Source organism: Cygnus olor, chromosome 5 (assembly GCF_009769625.2).
Source record: "Cygnus olor isolate bCygOlo1 chromosome 5, bCygOlo1.pri.v2, whole genome shotgun sequence".
Classification (NCBI taxonomy): Eukaryota; Metazoa; Chordata; class Aves; order Anseriformes; family Anatidae; genus Cygnus; species Cygnus olor.
The window spans coordinates 57,902,421-57,915,156 of record NC_049173.1 but is presented as its reverse complement, the minus strand read 5'-3'; the positions used below and the strand labels follow the sequence as shown (position 1 = coordinate 57,915,156).

General features: G+C 37.5%; 1 long non-coding RNA gene across 2 annotated transcripts in view; it reads left to right on the top strand.

Moving 5' to 3' along the window:
• The window catches only part of LOC121071169, a 150,027-nt gene extending 148,834 nt beyond the window's left edge, over positions 1 to 1,193 (top strand). For both annotated transcript variants that reach the window (XR_005820414.1, XR_005820412.1), the window contains one exon: positions 702 to 1,193. This is a non-coding gene — a long non-coding RNA (uncharacterized LOC121071169). The remainder of the gene's footprint in view (positions 1 to 701) is intronic.
• Positions 1,194 to 12,736: the final 11,543 nt, after the last annotated feature.

The following is a 12,736-nucleotide window of genomic DNA, read 5'->3' as shown; positions in this document are numbered from 1 at the left end:
TTGCAGACTGTTTGCTATTTCATGTAAAGTTATTAATGACATGTAGAAAAAAGGTCTGTGGAGTTATGTTTTCTTTGTTACTTGTTTGATCTGGTTAGCAATCTTCTCAGTAATACTGAACACTTGATGCTTCTCTGCATGCTGGTAGAGCTCTTTTGTTTTGAGGTCGCTTTTTGTTCTGGTCCATAGCTCACTGGAGAGCTTGTAATTCACTGCAACTTTTGTCCAGGTCTTAGTGATATAAATGTTATGAAATTGTGTAGCAGAGATCAGATATTATAGCAGCTTTTGTGATGGAACTGCTACATAAGTAAAAAGCTATCCTGTTGTATGTTTTTCTTGCAAGTAACTGAAAAGAATGAATCTTGCTGAAAGTACAAAATCATTTCTGTAGTCTTTCAACTGTAAATGCAGAATGGCAGTTAAGAATTTTAAGTATTTTAGAAACACCCTCTCTGTCCTATCATTACGTAAATCCTTCTTAAACTGGTAAAAGTCTGTTGGTCTGAGAATGCAGTACGTGTTTATCTGTAGTTTGAGCTCCTTCCAACACAAGTAAGAAGATTTTCTTAAATTTTTGTAGTTTCTGTATTTGAATTTCTGTATAGAAATTACATGAGGAGAGGGATGTGATAGATTTGGTTTAGTATCTTTTCCTTGAACTACATACACTGTTTCTTAAGAATTACTTCTGCTTGCAGTAGAAATGGTGAGAAAGGTGATGAGCTACAAATGAAGCTGGTGGACTTAGTGGTAAACTACCAACTTGTCTTGGACTCCCTCCAACACCAATGTTCAAACTGTTGTTTATCAAGATATTTTCTGTTGAAGAATATGAGGGGGCTTATAAAATGTATTGAGACTGAATGACCATGAAGTGAACAGCTGAAATAAATGCTGTTCTCTTTATTTCCATTTCTTTTTATTGTATTATACATAGGCTTGATCCATGAGTTGGGAAGAGTTCTGAATTTTCTGTCAAGCTCGAGTGTTGGTCTCAGTGAGGGAAATGTTATGAAACAATGTTATGTATTGGAGATGGACTTTAAAGCAAAGTTCCATCAAATAAACTGATAAATCATCCACCTCCTCAGGCTGCTTGCACCTCTCCCTTTTTTTCTTTATTCTGTTATGCTTTTGCAACAATCCTGTCCTTCTGTTTTAATCTATTTAAAATTGCTTTTTCGTTAGTCTAGTTTGTCAAGCTTTTGTCTAAATACAAATGAGAGAACAATGCTCTTACTTTTAATGAAAAGGAAAAGTAACCTGATCTTAATCTAAATAAATGCTATTAAATGGAAATAATTATTTCAGGTGTAATTGTTAATGTAACAATAAATTCAGTTATCTGTGACTTCTTGCTGTAACTCATAAAATATCAAGCTATGACATGACAAGATTGGAAGTACCTAAACTGTATTAAAAAGTTGCTGTAGGAACAGATCAGATTTTAATACAAGAGGGAAATGGCACACACAATGAATGAAAAATTTGTTCCATATACAAAATAATCAGAAACTCTAATACTGAAACTGCTATACTGTTCAAGATCCTAGAATCCGTATTTGCTAACAAAATGTTTTAAAATAGCTTTTAATAACTTAAAACAACAACAACAACAAAAAACAGACTATAGTAACCATTGCATCTAAATGTGGGTGGAAATATTCTTTCAGTCATGCTCATGACAGCTGATTTCTCAAATAACACTCATGTGGCTCATGTTATTGACAGTACATACACATTTTTGTGTAAATCATTATGTTAGACAATGTAAGTTTGTTTATACAGTGATCGTATCATATAGGCTCAGACCTCATGCAGTTTGGATGAAGTTTTCTTGAGTTAAAAGTTGTTTTCTGCAATAGGTAAGGTTCTTGCATAGCAATCATATTTCATGCATATTGAGACATTTTTCTTGATAAGCTGCTAAAATGGGGGAATCAATGTATTATTTATGTTTTACTATCTAATTGTTAGATCCTGATGTACTCAGCTCAGTGTGAGTACCAAGTTACTCAGTAAGACCCTTCTGGAATACAGTGCTACTCATTGTGAAGGCAGATGCCACTAATTGGTTCCATGTGATGGAGCTTGAAAAGCAGCTTATAATGGCTATGCCATGAAGCTAGCAAAATCAGCCTTAACTTTGACATTTTAGTACTCCAGTGAAGATTCTATTGTTGATGAGCTATATTTAATATATAGATTTTAAACCTCCTCCCTCCCTCCCCCCCCCCCCCCCCCCCAGTTTTTGTACTGTGTTTAAACTTGAAACCTGCTAATATGTCAAGAATAATTCCTTGAATTTAAGAATATTCTTATTTTAGTGTGGGGGTATTTGGCAATACTGATGTTTATGTTATTTTTAAAAATTACACAGGTTTTAAAATACATTTTAAATAGCATTAGTCCATTAAATACACAAAATTTGAAATTTAACTATTTTCCAATAATAAGGCTCTTTAAAATAATTATAAATTTATGATGTATTTAGACTCTGTAGTGATTTGCTTTCAAGACATTTGTAGAAATCAGAATATTTGTGCTTGTGGGTGGTTATTTTTTTTCTTTTCATCCTTTATTCTCTGGATACCTTGAAGCAGCACTGAAGGTGAAGTTCTAATCTAAAAGAGGTAAATAGATTCTTGCAATGCCCAGGGAAGAGGGTGAATCTACAGATAGCGAGTGTGACAAGTAAAAAGTAACTGGTCATTTGGCTGACAGATTTCTTGTGTCTTCTGCGTGAGTTGAAAAGCTGGCAATATTGGCCCTTGCATACAAACTATGCATTTACACTGCTACATCTTGGCCTATTTTTTGCTTGTTCTGTTTTGTGTTTTTTTCTGTGTTTTTTTTTTTCCTAGTTGCTCTGATCTGTTCAGTGTGACTTGTGTCTAGACATGTAGTTGAGAGAGAGTAGGAAAATCCATGTACTGAAGCTGGGGTATTTGCCACTTGTACTAGTCAATATACTGCCCAGCTGCAGCATAGCTTTATGGTACCTCCCCTGAGTACTCAAGTACTGGCACCTCTTCCTTCAAGTGGCATCAGAAATATAAACAAACAAACAAAAAAAAATCAGATTTCTGTTTTTCCTCCTGTTTCAGTGATCATGAGCTAGTGCTGGTATAGGCAGCAATAAGAATGCTTTAAAATAAAGGTGAGGCTTTCACTGAATAATTTCTTATTATTTCTGCCCACATGATGGCAGTATATGTTAATCCAAAACAAGAAAATTAAAAACAAATTGCAGCTTTTCAACAACAAAGTTCTCTCCCTTGCTTCCTCCCACCCCCAGAGGGGAAAAAAAATAAAAAAAAATCCAAGAAGCTATGAAAAATTTCTAAAAGGCTTTATGAACACTTATGAAAGGATAACTCCCCTTTACTGTAAAAGCCCCCAAGTCTTAAGAGGCAGTAAGGCTTCATGCAAGAACCACAAGTAACTAACTCTGAATGTGTATGGAATGGTGCTGTGTTATAAATAGAAATGGTCAGTAAAGCTTTGTCAGTCATACTCGGATTAATCATTTGGAGTCAATAAAGTCATTGAAGTGTAATTACCGTTCCCTGGCATCAGTTTTGCAAGTGCAGAGCCGGAGTTTTGAGCTCCTAGATACTGATTGTTTAATCTGTGGTAAGAGTACGGAAAGTCTAAACAGACAGACTATTGAGATAGTAGCTGCAAAAAAGTTTAGGCATTACTTCAGAAGGATTATGACCAGGAACAAAATCTATTGAATCTGTCAAGCTCTTAATCTATTTGTAAGTTGAATCAAGGGAGTTTGAATGTGCGTGGGGCCTGAGTGTGTTTACTGGGTGGAATGAGAGAACACTGCCAATAGTCACAGTTAAAGGTTATAATGTTAAAAAGAAGGGGGGGGGGAGCGGAACATGAAAACAACGCTTGTTTTTCTAAGCTTTGACATAACTGTAAGCAAGTGCTTTTTAAAATAATTTCAGCGTACTGTAATTAAAAAACGTATTAAACTTGATTTTAGATTTTGATTTTTTTACAACAAGATAAGAAAAAGAGCAAAACTTGGTATTTTCAATGACAAAAATAGAAAAGGAGGAATAGAAACTTAGATTAGCCTAAAAGCATAAAATAAGAGGCATCTGTAAAGCTCAGCATGTCCCTTTGATTAGGGCCTCAGATAAGATCACCTGTGACCAATTTACCTCCTGGATCGGGTTACAGAACATGTGAGCACAGGCGGTACTTTTTTTCCCCCCCTCTTTTTAGTGCTGTTCAGTCTTAACAGATGTGACTTTTTCCTTTCTTTTCCTTGATGTTTTATAAATGAGGAATTGGGGCAGTATTGCTTTATTTCCTGAAAGCCTGAACTTGATGATATGGCCAGAGAACTGTTCTGTGATATGTACCTGCAGGTATGAAATTTAAAAAAAAAAAAAAAAAAAAAAAAAAAAAAGGCGGGGGAACTGAAGAAGCTAAAATGCAAGTAAGTAATCTGTTGCTACCTTTGCTTATTGTGGTTTATATCTTGGATCCTAGCAATTATCACTCTAGTTCCTATGGTTCATTGTAAAACATATTATGGTTAACATACCTTCGCATAATGCAGCTCTTCTCCTTGCAGTATGCTAGCTAAGCCCTTGTCCTCGTTGTTTGCACTCTGCAGGTATGTAGGAAGTTACTGTGATATGCAATGTTCCTGTTTGTTTGGAGTTACCATTCAAATTATGCCTGAAAATAAAACACCGTAAGAGTTTTGCGTTAACTTGCTCGTTCCTGAGTCCATATTAGGATTGGCAGTACTAATGGGAGAGTCCTGCTATCTTTGGTGGCTAGGGAGTTTTCTGACTATGTAATTCCTGGAGACTTAGAATAAAACAAAATGAATGTTTTCTTACTTATCTCACATATATAATAATCTCCATTTCGAATATCTCACTTTCTTCTCTGTGGGTAGCCTACCAATACCACCTACCTTTCGAAATTGCCTATCAAAACTGCATGCAATTTCTACTCTTTTCTTCCCACACCCCAGCTCTTGTATAAGGAAATAATCTCCATTGCCCACCAGTCTGTGTGGTCAGACTAGCCCTATTTAACTGGCATTCCTCTCAGTAGCTTTACAGTGCTGTTGCATAAGGAAGTTTTCCTATTAATTAACCCCTTAAAATGCCCTGTTAAGTAGAACCCGGGGATTATCCAAGACTAGAGTCTCCTGTCCATGTGAAGAATAGAAGAAAATGTCTTTCTTGAAGAGATTAACTTAAAAAAGTAAAAAGAAAATTCAGGTGCAACTTCCACCAAAATCCAGGGAAAAAAATATGACTTGCAAGTAGGGACAGTGTGACAGAGTTTTGGTGTTTGCTGAGGTGATGGGGGACAACCTTTCCAGAAAGATAAATATGGTGGAAAAGGGGATACATTAGACTGGAGGGAAGGGAGGCTGAAGAGAACAAGTTGGCTGTTTATTTTCCACACATTCAAAATGGTGCTGACATTCAGCTAAAATGTATGTAGGGTTCTCAGAATGTCCAGGGTCCTTGATTTGTGATTGTTCCCGCAGCCTGAATTCTTTCTATGCCTCATCCCCAAACCGAGGCAGATATTTTGTACTAGCTAACAACGTGAGGAGGCATAGGGAAGTCCTGTACCTGTTTGGACTTGGTAAATAATTGCTGGATGTGGCATAGTATGATGTTTTGAGCTGTAGGTTATTTATTTATTTGTGGAAAATTATGTAGCTGATGAGACTGTATGGCATGATTATTAAACAAATTCTTCGTTATTTTGGGGGGAGAGTTCATTTTGCTTTAGGCTCTTTAAAACTTTTTTTAAAGGTGTAACACTAACTTTAACACTTACAGAATATAATACAGGTGCAAAGTGATAAGTACTTTTATAAAGCAGCATATTTTGTGCTAAGAATACAGAGATGATTGGTAAATTTGCAATAGTGTGCTATGGAGATGATTGTAAAACCAAAAAGTACTACTGTAATGTTCAATGTGCTTCTATATTGCCTGCAGATAAACAGGAGAGATACTAGGAAACTAGCATGACGAAAAGATGCTAGCTTTAGGTGAGCAACCTCCAGAGCTGTATGCCTGTTAAAAGACGAACAAAGCCAGATGGATTCTAGATTGCTGGTCTCTTGTTTTGCCACCGTTGTTGAGTAGAAGATTCACAGTTAAAAACTAACTTACATAGGTTGTCTCTAGGGTAAGCTATCAAGGTTGTTCAAAAGGGCAGATTGCTACAGACCTCGTAGAGAAAGCAGCTGTGCTACCTACCATTAACAGCATTTAAGCAAGTGATTTCTATATTGCATCCAAAATAAAGTTTATCTTCTCTCTCTTCTTCTGAGCAACTGTCTGATAAAAATTCCCAATTCCTTATAACCTATTGTAAGAAAAGATAGCTGGGGATTATAGCTGGCCCCTGACTTTGACAGTGGGTTAGATAATCTTCTAACTACAACTGAATAGCAATTGGACTCCGACAATTCTGAGAGATGAGTTTGGTCTCCTTCCAGTCCCCAGTGGGTAAAAGGTTTGGCTATTGCTGCAGCTGGCAGTGAAGGGTAGCCTGGAGCTCTCTTCTTGCATCCATTGGGATTTGTTTTGTATAGACTTCCCCCCCTCCCTAAACTAGCTTAGTGAGCCAACAGGATGTTTCTTGGACTAAGGAGTAACTTGGACGTTGTTCTTTCTCCTGTCATCCAGTGCATGGGTGTGTCTTGAAAAGAGACTATTAATTGGCTGTTACTTTGCATAAGGGATACGCAGCTGCAGAAGTACCCCTTTATGGGCCTCTGCTTGCTTATGTAGTTCAGACAGGCCTTGGGGCTTCTTTGACCTAGTTCCCTGTGTGGACTAATGGGAGTGCTGCTCCCAGGCTCAAAGATTGCCTTTGTTTGTAGCTTTCACTAGCACAGTGGAGAGATCTGACTTTGGTGATCTTGGCATTGAGAAAATAACAGAACGGACCGTCCTATTGCTCTCAGCGGTAAGACCTTTAGGGTGGAAGTGCTCCATTCTGGAGACTATTGCACAGGTTTCATTATGGGGTCAACTAAATCTATTTAATAAGGTGTAGAACAGCGGTATCTCTGCAGCATTGCAAGTTTTTTTGTTTTCCATAACACAAAATAGTTATTCTGAGCAGCACTTTTCATTTATAATCTGATCCAACATGAATTGGTACTACTTCAGCGTCACATTGAGTTCAGTGTGGGTCACAGAATACAGTATTATATATAAACTTTGGAATTGTAATATAATTTAATGACTACATATGTGTACATCATACACACAAAAAATCTAACTTCTGGCTAAGTAGCAGCATAAAGATAATTTCCTATTTTGACTGGATGTGAATATGGCTTTAAACTGAAATGGCTTTCAACTTAAAAAAAAAAAAAAAAAAAGAAAAGAAAAAGAAAAAAAAATATTTAAATTAGATATTACGTAGAAATTCTTTCCTATGAGGGCGGTGAGGCCCCGGAACAGGCTGACCAGAGAAGCTGTGGATGCCCCATCCGTGTAAGTGTTCAAGGCTATGTTGGATAGGGTTTTGGGCAACCTGGTCTGGTGGGAGGTGTCCCTGCCTATGGCAGCAGCTTGAAACTAGGTGATCTTTAAGGTCCCTTCCAACCCGAATCATTATATGTTTCTATGAATCTTAGCTTTGTATGTTTGTTTTAGTGTGGAAGTGAAAGTAGAGTGCCTGTAGTACCTTGTAGCCAGTTAAAAAATGACTGTGCTCACAGCCTAATCAGTAATGTAACAGGCACAATGCTATACACTGCAAAATGAAACATCAACAAGTGTGGTGGCTTCCATAAAATTGGTCTGAATTAAAATTCTGGAAAACAGAATAGTGTGGAAGTTTGGCTGCACAGTCCATAAGTAGTTTAATTTAACTTGAAAAAATTATTTATGTATGGGTGAGAAAACAGAAGAATTGGGCCCTGTGAAAAACTTTTTCAATAATTTGGATATAGAGTAAGTCAAACAAAATTAACTTTATCTGGTAAGCCAAATTACTGTTAGAAAACAGGAGATGAATCCATACCTATTTTGTAGAACTTGTAATGATAAAGTGTTAGTAACGTGTTATGTGTATAAATGTGTGTTATATGCATGCGTGTTCTGAAACCCACTGTGACTGTCAAAGGATCACTCTTCCCTTTCCACAGAGTTGATGGAGATGTCTGTAGATACTGTTAGTTTCTCTGCTGTTTCCTTTGTGGCAATGACATTCTTTTTGATTTGTAGATTGGTGTTGTTTTGATTGAAAATTCTGAAGCAGGGCTCCTCTGACTTGGAATGTAAGGGAACTTGCTCTTCCTGGAGCAAGTTACCTTGTTTTGTTTTTCTGTGTCATGTTTCTAGTATTTTCTTGGGACAATATATGACTGAATCCAGTGAAGTATTGAGCAAAAATCTAAATGAGCATCAGTGGTGAAGTGAGAGCGACAAACTATGTGCACTGCATAATACTACTGTGTATGCATACTGGAATTTGTTGTGTTAAACTTAATGTTGCTGCAGTCAGGCAGGTAGCTATTGATTTTGGTGGCTTTAACGGAAACTTCAATGCGCCAGGAACAGGGTGGCCACCTAGAGAGATTTATAAAATGCAACTTAATTCTCTTTCTGCAAGAAGGCAGTTGATGGGTTATTATGACCAAATTACTCTTAGCCAAAGAAAAATACCAACGGTTTTAGCTGGGGTCGGGGGGAAGCATTTACCCATGTCAGCTCGTGTATTCCTCCCTCTTCTGAGTGAAGATGCTCCCTTCCCTAGCTGTCTGTCCTGCATATTCAGGTTTTTGTCAATCTTAAATTTTATTCCAACTTTTGAAAATGGAATGGTGAGAATATTTTTGGTAAAACATAAGGGGACTTTTTGTTAGACATTAGTGTTTCCTCTGCACAGAATAGTTTGAGAAATGCAACGATTTCTGTCCTGATGTAGTTGTAATTCTCCTGTTTAAGAAACCAAAACCCAACAGCTGTTAGCAGTGCCTGAGGAGGGAAAAAAAAAAAAAAAAAAAGGAAAAGGTGGCATGCAAAGCAGTACTGCTTTTTTAAGTGCACTGCTGAGCAACGTTCACCTGAATGTGTTAAAGAACACTTTTATAAACTGGCTTCTTATTCTTGAACAAATAATGGCAGTATACTAACTGATTAAATGTGATCTTATCAGAACTGCACTTCCTGTTTGAGGGGGGAAATCTTCCTGAAGAACAAAGAAAACTTTCCGCATTCCAGATGAAGATTGAAGAGGGAGAAATTATTTATTTATTTATTTCTGTTAGACAAAAACTCTTTATGGTTGGTTAATACATAGGTCAATGAAGAATGGTCGGTTAACTGTGCCCAGTTATGAATTAATAAAGAAGTCTCAAACATTTGATATAAATGAAAAGAATCTTTATCCAATACTGATAACATGTAAAAAGAAGTCTGGATTTTTTTCACTAGTTATGCTGGATCCAGGAAAACTTCCTGGCAAATGTGTCCAGTGTGTGATGTAAGCATTAGCTTTCCTCATGGAATCAGTGAACATCTCTATACAGAAATAACACTGTAAAGTGAAATAGTAGAAGCTGAAACCTCTTTAGGTTTGGCTAGATGAAACAGTGGCATGCACTCAGGTAGAGAATGCATGATGTTTTCTTACACAAAGCTTGTCACTTTGCGTGAACTAGTATTTTGAAGGATTGCTGTAGTGCTAATAGCTATACTCATCTGTTGCTACTTTAATATTTTTACTTTTGTAATGACGTCTTTAAATATAACTTGTGAAACTGGCTCCCAGCAGGTGAGCATCCCTCAAACAATAGCTGAGTGCATACATAATGCACAGAGTAATCATTCTCTTAGATTGCCTTAAGAATGCACTGCGGTAATGGTACTACAGTTTAAAAATAATAAACAATTTACAGCAAGTATTAATCTATATGTCTTCAAGAACACAGAAAATATGAGTGGGAGTAGTTGTAAATATTTGAGTCATGAAGTCCCATTGAGGCTTAATGGAAGGTGTATGTCTTCTGGGGTATCTACAGTTCCAGAAATTGTACATAAGCAGTAGTTGGACTTTGTAAGGCCAAGTATGAAGCTTTAATTCTACTCTGCTGACATTCACAAAATTGCATTGATGCAAATTTTTGTTCTTCCTTTTGGCAAGAAGTGGGAACATAGTCCATCTCTAGGATATGACCTGAAAAGCCAACGTGACTTTACTGCCAAACAGTGTTATTTTGTCATCAGTACTTTGCTGCTCTATGTAGTCATTTGGGAGGGGTTGATCATCTTGACCAGATTAGTTTCTTTGCTACCTTTTTTCCTTCACTTTGGTACTTTTCAATATTTGTTACACAACAGTCAAATGTGATTTACTTTTTTTAAAAAGAAAAAAAGACTTGAGAGATTGGCATTGATTTTGGTGTTTAACTACTGCACCTGGTGGGTGGAAAATCAATTGTATTAAACATCAAGTATTTCAATTTTGTCAAATTGGGCTGAGTTTAAGGCAGAGAGTAAGCCTTCGTCACTTTGTCATATTGAGGGTAAAGCTTGCAAAACAAAACAATACCATGTTGCTCTTGGTGACACGCAGTTGCCTAAGCACCCTAACAATTCAGCTGTAATAAAAATACAGTGCATCATAGTTATGGTAAAAACCTATTTTCGTGTCAGTATCTCCTTGGACTGATGCTGCATGAAGTAATATGGTGCAGAGAGTTTTTAACATAGAGCAGTTTTGGCACAGATGTTCATCAGTTATATGGTTATGTTGTAAGGAACACCTATTTTCATTCTAACAGCATAAATCTGGTATCATAAGTCAGGGGTGCCACATCAAATCATGTTGGTTGCATTATTTCCAAACAAGAACTTAATTAGGATAAAACAGTTGCATAGAATCTAAATTGGTGAGGTATGTTCTGCCTCCAACTCCTCATGTCAGTAAGGGATGGATCATTTGGGACTGTCATGTGAAGCTATGACTTGGTCCACAGCCTCAGAGAGGAGATCCTGTGGACTTAGAGTGTAGTTCTCTGGTGGCAATCTGGCACTGCAGTGGTGCTGGTGTCTGGCACTTTGTATATGTATAATAAAATATCCTCATCTTTTCATATAGCAGCACCGCATGAGAAGTAGTTCACTGAATTTACTTTTAACAGTGTTTTGGTTTCACTGTGAAATGCTCCCACACACAATTTTACAGGAATGTCTGTCTTCCAGTTAGGCAGAGTTGTAACTAAAGAATTCCCCTCTCCCATTACTTCTGCCCAGTGGGGGAAGACAGCATATGTACAGCAGGATCTTTTTTATGTTGATCTGTAGGTGGAAGTGCCCTGCAGCTAGATACTGGTTTTGTAAGGAAACCTGAGCAATGAAAATATTTTATGCTTTTACCCATCCCGTTATTCAACAAAGACATTTCTGCAGGTGTGAAGTGACTTCTTCAGCAATGTTTCCTTCAGAGACAGAGTAGTAAGAGAGGTGTCTGGCACTGCAAAAAGAGGGGGGTCAGAGGGCTTTGGCTGTCTCTGCTGATTTGATGAATTTTCTGTGCTGCTTTGTGGCAGTGTGTGAACATGCTATTGTTTTGCCTTGTGTTTGCAGATGAGAGGATAATTGCAGGTGGCTAGCATTGGGGTTCTGGCTCTGAGGATTCACCTGAGTGGTAGTACCTTCAAATCTGGGACTTCTACTTTGAAAATCAAAACTAACCGTGGAATATGAACAATTTGTTCCTTGAAGGAATACTCTGAGATGTTCAAGATTTGTTCTATCTTAGCTAAAGTGTTAGTCAAGTAATAAACTTATTTCATATAGTCAACCAGAATGAAATTCAGTCCTATGCAGAAAAAAGTCCCTGTGCTTACAAATAGGACTAAACAGTACTAGCTTCAGTGGTTGATGGGCTTTCTAGCAAGACAGTGTTTAAGAGTGGATGATGTCCAGTTCATTCATCTCTGTATTATCTTATATTTTTTCCCTTTTGACAGAGTTGGACACCAATGGTTAAAACATACAGAAATCTGTCTCTGAAGGGAGGCAGATGCCAATCTATCTTAAACCTGATCTTCACAAACCTGCTCCTCACCCTTAGTATCCAAACTGTCCTGTTAATCTACCCATTTTTAAAGAAAGACCTAGTTTTTCAGGCAGCTGTAAGCATAGTGTACAGTCATAACCACTTCACTATTTTCTGCCCTGACTGCAGGGTTGCAAAAAAACCCTCCATGTAAATGAGTCAGTCCTGGAGAACTTGCTTAGTTATTGACCGTCTTATACCTAGCTCTTTTCCCTTTTAATCAGCTCTAGCAGTAACATTAGTGTTTCACCACAGACATTCACGTACCATGGTATGAATGCCTGAACTCGTGCTCAAACGTTTATTTCTAGCAAAGCTTAAAAGCGGAACATTGTGCAAAAGTTCTTGGGGTGGCTGTTGTTGTTGAATAGCCACAGACTATAGCCTCTTCTCTTTAAATAACAAAACACTCCTCTGACTTGCTATTTAGAGAAGGCTATGGCTGACTGGGGGTGCGGGAAGAGGAGAAATCAGTCACTTTCTGTGCTTTAATGTTCCTTGACTAGGAATGGTGTCCAATACCCGCTGCAGTAAATGAATATCAATACGGCATGTTAATCAGGCTGCCTTCCCTTGCTCAGACTGTCCTATAGCCAGATGTTAATGGAGGAAGGCCATGAACTGCCCAGGCTCTGTCATG